Raw genomic sequence first — 6428 nt, forward strand, 5'->3', positions numbered from 1 at the left:
GCCTTCCCTGACTCCCTCAGCCAGCGGGCAGTGCCCCACTCTGAGCTCTCAGTGTTTCCAAGCACATTTCTTACACGGTACTTGCCAGCTCTGTGTCTCTGTCTTCCCAATAGACTTGACCAAAGTTAAATCCTTCTTTCCTGAGCATAAATATATTTAGTAGGAGATATATGACTATGAGCCTGTTTTATGGGGGATCAACTTTTTAAAATTAAAGCTGTCACAGCTATTGATCTTTTACACACTCCACACAGAGCAGATGACTGGTGATAAGACATTAGGAATTGAATATAACTATCCGTGTCATACCTTGGCTTTAAAACCGTGCATGCCTCCCAATTACCACAGGATAAAATCCAAACTCCTTAGTGTAACATTCAAGGCCCTGCTCAGCCTGAGTCAAATCAGGCTGTACACATGTCTATTACAATGTGTGTCATTCTGAATTATGGTGCTCAACTAGCAGATTATATGTTTGTTTCCCCAGCAAGTCTGAGAGCTCCTGGACCACAGGGAGCAGATCTTACTCATTTCCTATCCCAGGCCCCACCCACTTCCCCACTCCCTAACCCATCACCCAGCACATAGTAGGGATTCTCATTGTTTTGAATAAGATTATTTTCATTGTATTTCTCTATCAGCTGGAATTTTTTTACTGTGGTAAAATATACATAACAAAGTTTACCATTTTAAGTACACAGTTCAGAGGCATTAAGTACATTCACAGTGTGCAGGCTGTGAGCTTGATATTTGGTAGATTATGTCAGGAGATGTCTCATTAGGAAACTCATTACAATGAATAAAAAGGGAATAAAAGAGAAGGGTGTAAAAGACAAAATGCACAGGACAATAAATCAGACTGTTGCAAAAGGGACAATGTTCACTAATGAGGAATGCATCAAAGAAAAGGAGGGAACTGGGGTTTTATAGAGGCGGGTAAACAAGGGAGTCATCATGAGCAAGGCTGGAGAGGGTCTTATCTGAGTCAGTGAGGAAGGGTGGAAGGGGGTCTTATCTTGGAATATTCTAGAACAGGATAGTCCTTTGAAGTTGGCTATTTTCAGAACTCAAAATGGGATGAGGGGGGACACAAAGCGGGGGAGGCATTTCTTGACTGTAGCTGCTTTCCAGAAGTACAAGGTTCAGATAAAGTTCAACATGTCAAGGTGTTGAGGGGAGGTGGAAGAAAGAGAAAAAGGAGCCCTGCCCCCCCTCCGGCACTGCCCTACACACACATAGAGGCACCTTCTGAAAGCTGGGTCAGGTCTTGACCGACCACCCTTTCAGCTGCCTGATATCCCTCTTTTTCTCCACGGAATCACAATCTAGGGCTGCATAGCTCCAAGGTGGGGGCCATTCATGTGCAAAGTGAGCTGTGAATTCTAGAGTTCTGGTTGATTCCTACTTTCCTGTCTTCAAAGTCAAACAGGAGCACCTTAAAGCCTGATGCTGCCCACTCCATGAAGGAGGTTCCAAGGTAGAATCTTGGCCCCATCCTTTCCCTCCCTTCCACCCTGCAATCCCCCCCCTTTTTTTTAATTGAAGTATAGTTGATTTACAATATTGTGTTAGTACCACCCTTCAGTTCTAAACCTTGATATTCCATTTAAATCTACCCTCATCCAAACCTAGGACACAAAGCAGGGCCTAATGTCAGCCCTCCCCAAACCAGGTAGACCATTCCTCCCTCCTCAGAGATCCAGGCTGAGCCTTGGGGTTGAGCCCATCTTCAGCCCTAAAGTTGCAGCTGACCTGGCCCCACCCCCCTCCATTTCCAGTTCTCCCAGCAGACCCTGGAGCATAGAAGGGGACAGTAGCTCCAACACTAATTGGCCAACTATTTTCCATGGCAACTTACAAATTCTGACCTCCCAACAAGCCACAGTATTAGTTAAGAAATCCACATTTGGGTTTATCACTTAGTTACTTGCTTAGTTAGTGTGACTTACCTTCTCCAATCTGTTAATCCATCAGTGAATTAATAAAAAACAATATCCTAAGGACCAGATCTTAGATCTGTGATAGCTCGATGAAGTGGGAGAACTCTTACGAATTAGGGACTGCCTCCAGGCATCCAGATGCCTGCTTGTCACAGAGTTGGGATATAAGTGGCACCAAGAGTTACAGAACGGGGCTGGGGGGAGGAGAACTCTGGCATGTTGGAGTTGGGATGAAAACATCTGCCCTTTTGAAACCCAGCTCTACTGTATGACCTTGGGCAAATTACATAATCTCTCTGAACCTCAAATTCTCTACCTGTAAATTCGGTGTGATGAAACCTACCACACTTGATTGTTGACAGCATTAAACTAAAGAATGGATAAAGGATGCACACGCACCTTGCTGACTCTAGAGTTCTATAAGTGTACAGATTAGTATTGTTTGTACAGCTTTGCTATGGCTTGCTCACTTGTGTTCTGGACTGTGTTCTGGGAAAGTGGGTTTGGTCCCTTTGAAAGAAAGTACCTGCGTAGAAGTAGGTTTATCAATGAAGTAGAAACCACTGGCTTATTTGAGGGTATTGTTCAGGGATCTGGGGTGCAGAGTGGAAGTGTGTAATGTGCAAATCTTATCACGGGGTTTCTAATTAGAAATACAACAAGCTATAGCTTTGAAGGTCAAACAGCTAAGTAAAGTCTTTGTTGGGTATAATTGTCCTCACTCTCCTTCTTCCTGTGGTAGATGAACAGATGGAGGAGCCCTGAGCTCTCCAGGAGTTGGATGTGTAGGGAAGTGCATGGATACAGCTGAGCTACAGCTATGACAGAAGCCGTGGGAGGGGGTGGATGAGGAGGGAAATTCTCATTCTGTGCAGAGAACTCAGAGCCCATCTCTGCCAGGAATGGCAGGCTCTTCAGGATGAGTGGATGCCATGGAGTCAAGGGAAGCCATCCTGTGGCTTCGGAAATTAACCTGGCCCAAAGTCTTAAGCCAGCCTGATGACGGCTATTTCCAAAGTCAGATGGAGGGTTGTTGGCTCTGGGAGAGAGCCAAGAAGTCAAGGTTAGACTACACACTAAAAGACAAAAACTGAAGACTAATGTGTAAGAAGCCCAATTATAAAGACATGGCTTTATTTCTTTAAATCATACTCCACTTGGAATTTCTTTAAACAACTAGACTGATGCACGGCTGTTTTATAATAAAGATTTCTATTTTCTGTCATGAAAACTCTTATGATGTCCCTTGGTTTCAACATTTGTCAATGAAAATGACAGCTTGGAAAGCATTGGTAGTACACAGGTTTGGGTTTCAATACATGGCTCTGTTGACCTTGCCTAGTTGTATGACCCTGGGCAAGTTATGTAACCTCTTTGGGACCTGGTTTTTCTACCTGTAAAAGGAGAATAATAATAACACCTACCTCACAAAATTGCTATAAATATTTAAATGAGGAAAGGTGTGGAAAGCACAGTGTTTGGCACATAGCACTGAATAAATGGGAGGTAATTTTTATTAATTGCTACCTGTCCCTTCACATCTGAATTACAATGGCAGCTTCTTTGCTGGACTCACTCCCACCCCATTTCCTCAACACACTGACCAAATTTTAGTTTCCATTACATCACTTCCCCAATAAGAATCTTTGTTCCTCCCTGACAGGATTAAGACAAAACTCTTTAGTGTATAGGCCAATGTCGGGAGTTTAGCTCTTACTTTAAAAGAAACTGAGCTTCTGGAAGGTTTGGATCAGAAGAGGTTTATAATTTATGTTTTTAAAAGATCACTCTGGGGAATTCCCTGGTGGCCTAGTGGTCAGGATTCCAGGCTTTCACTGCTGTGGCAGGGGTTCAATCCCTGGTCAGGGGAACGGAGATTCCACAAGCCATGTGGTGCAGCCAGAAAAAAAAAGAAAAAAAAAAAAAATCACTCTGGCTGTTGCCTTGAGAACAGAATGTGGGAGGGAAAGAGTAGGAATAAGGAGGCCAGGTAGGAGGCTATATCAGTGCTAAAAGAAGGTGCCTGGAGTCTGGGTGGTGGCAGCTGAAGTGGGGAGAGGTACCTAGATTCTAGATGTATTTTCAAGGTAGAGCCAACAGGATTTGCTGATGGATCAGACAGAGACATAAGAGAAAAAGATGAGCAGGATGCCTCTGGATTTTTGGCCACAGCAACTGGAAGGATGGAATTGCCATATACTGATAAAAGGGAAATTATGGGAGATATATGTTTTGGAGGAGAAATCAATATTTTAATTTTGGTGATGATGGCTTTATGTGTCTATTGAACTTCTAAGCAGAGAACAGGCTCTCCAACCCTAACCATTAACCCAGTAAGACCGTATGCCCAATTTTTAAGAGAAGCTGTTGGGGGTCAGCGTTGGGGGACGTTTGTTGGTTGATCAGTATTCAGTAGAGGATTTTCCCTCACCTCCTGTGACAGCCAGCCTCTAAATGGCCCCCAGTAGTCCGTGACACCTGCTATTCATGCCTTGGATAACCCCCTCCCATAGTGTGTCAGTTTTGGTACATATAGCCAATAGAATTGGAAAGAACTGGTGGTATGTCACTTCTAAGGCTAGATCATAAAAGACATCATGGTTTCTACATCGTCTTGCTCTCTCTTGAATTACTTACTCTGGGGAAAGCCAGCTGCCATGTTGTGAGCAGCGCTGTGGACAAGGGCACATGGAAAAGAACTGAAGCCTCCTGCCAACAGCCACGTGAGCGAGTCTGGAAGTGGATCTTCCATCCCCAGTCAAGCCTTTGGATGACTGAGGCCCCAGCTAATGTCTTGATTTCATCTCATGAGACTCTGAGCCAGAACCACCCAGCTAAACTGCTTCCTAGGTACTTCCCTGGTGGCACAGTGGGTGAGAATCTGCCTGCCAATGCAGGGGACATGAGTTTGATCCCTGGTCTGGGAAGATCCCACATGCCATGAAGCAACTAAGACTGTGCGTCACAACTACTGAGCCTGTGCTCTCGAGCCTGCGAGCCACAACTACTAAGCCCGCGTGCTGCAGCTACTGTAGTCCACGCGCTTAGAGCCTGTGCCCCGCAAAAATAGAAGCCACAGAAATGAGAAGCCAGCCCATCGCAACGAAGAGTAGCCCCCGCTTGCTGCAACTAGAGAAACCCCGCGTGCAGAAACGAAGACCCAACGCAGCCAAAAATAAATAAATAAAATAAATAAATTTATTAAAAAAATAAAATAAAGTGCTTCCTAATTCCTGACCCCAAAAATCTATGACATAATAAATGTTTACTATTTTAAGCAACTAACTTCTGGGGATAATTTGCTATGCAGCAATAAGTAACTAACATACTTCTCAAAGTCAGGTGAAGGGGGTGCTCTAAGAAAACTTGGGGGCTCCTGCAAGAAGAGGGACTGGCATCTTATACCACCATAAGCACCAGACTTGCTGTTCTGCCCTGTGACTCCTAGAGCAAAGGGAGGAGAGAACTGAAGACCTGAGGCAGAGAGAGGGGTCATCAGTGGAGTGGTCTCTACAGCATCCATTGGGTGGACTCAAGAGGGGCTGTCTGCCAGGCAAAGGTTACCCCAACAGCAAGAAGCTGGGGGCAAGGAGTCCCAACAGAAGCTGAGCTAAACCTCCCCCTATAAGAAGCCAATAACTGGACACAAGCCACACTCAGTCAAGCAGCAACAGCCATAAAGGGGAGGGGGGGGTCTAATCTGTGGGAGGTTAAGTAAAGAGAAATTGCCCTTCCCCTTGTCCCCTTGCCCTACCAGGCCCCAATGCTGGAGAAGTTTGACCCTGAAAAGGAAGAATGAAGTAACCCCCTCCACCTGACACCAGATACACACATACACACTCACCCCAAACGGGCTGCAGTGATTTCAGGAGTGAAAGCCTGACCAAGCCCCTTCCCCACTCCAAGTCCTTGGAGCAGACCCTGGACCCCACGCCTGGAGAAGGATGACAACGAGGGGGCACAGGTGATGTAAGTCAGAAATGAGATGTCAGTTGTTGATGGACCTGACCGGGCTCCTGATACTACAAGTCACACTAAAGATGGTGGACCCACCAGAGACCTCAAGGAGGGCTGGAAGGGGGAATTTGGACAGAGATTGGTTAAAAGCCTTGATTAGAAAAGAAATAAAACCATGTCATCTTAAGTCCCCATGGAACCCTAGTCCTCAGATGGGTATAGCACATGCAGGAGGGCTAAGAAGGTTTGGAGTCCAGACAGGTTGGAACAGTATCGAAATCCATTTTTGTGTGATCCTGAGCAGGTTTCTGTCTTTATTTTTTAGGGGGTGCTGTGCTGTGCAGCATGCGGGAATCTTAGTTCCCTGACCAGGGATCAAACCCGTGCGCCCTGCAGTGGAAGTGCGGAGTCCTAACCACTGGACTGCCAGGGAAGCCCCTGAGCAGGTTTCTTCAGCTTTCCAAATCTCCCTTTTCTCATCTGTGAAAGGAGATGACTAATGGTACCCCTTTTTTCAAGGCTGTGGTGAAG

Source organism: Phocoena sinus, chromosome 13 (assembly GCF_008692025.1).
Source record: "Phocoena sinus isolate mPhoSin1 chromosome 13, mPhoSin1.pri, whole genome shotgun sequence".
Lineage (NCBI taxonomy): Eukaryota > Metazoa > Chordata > Mammalia > Artiodactyla > Phocoenidae > Phocoena > Phocoena sinus.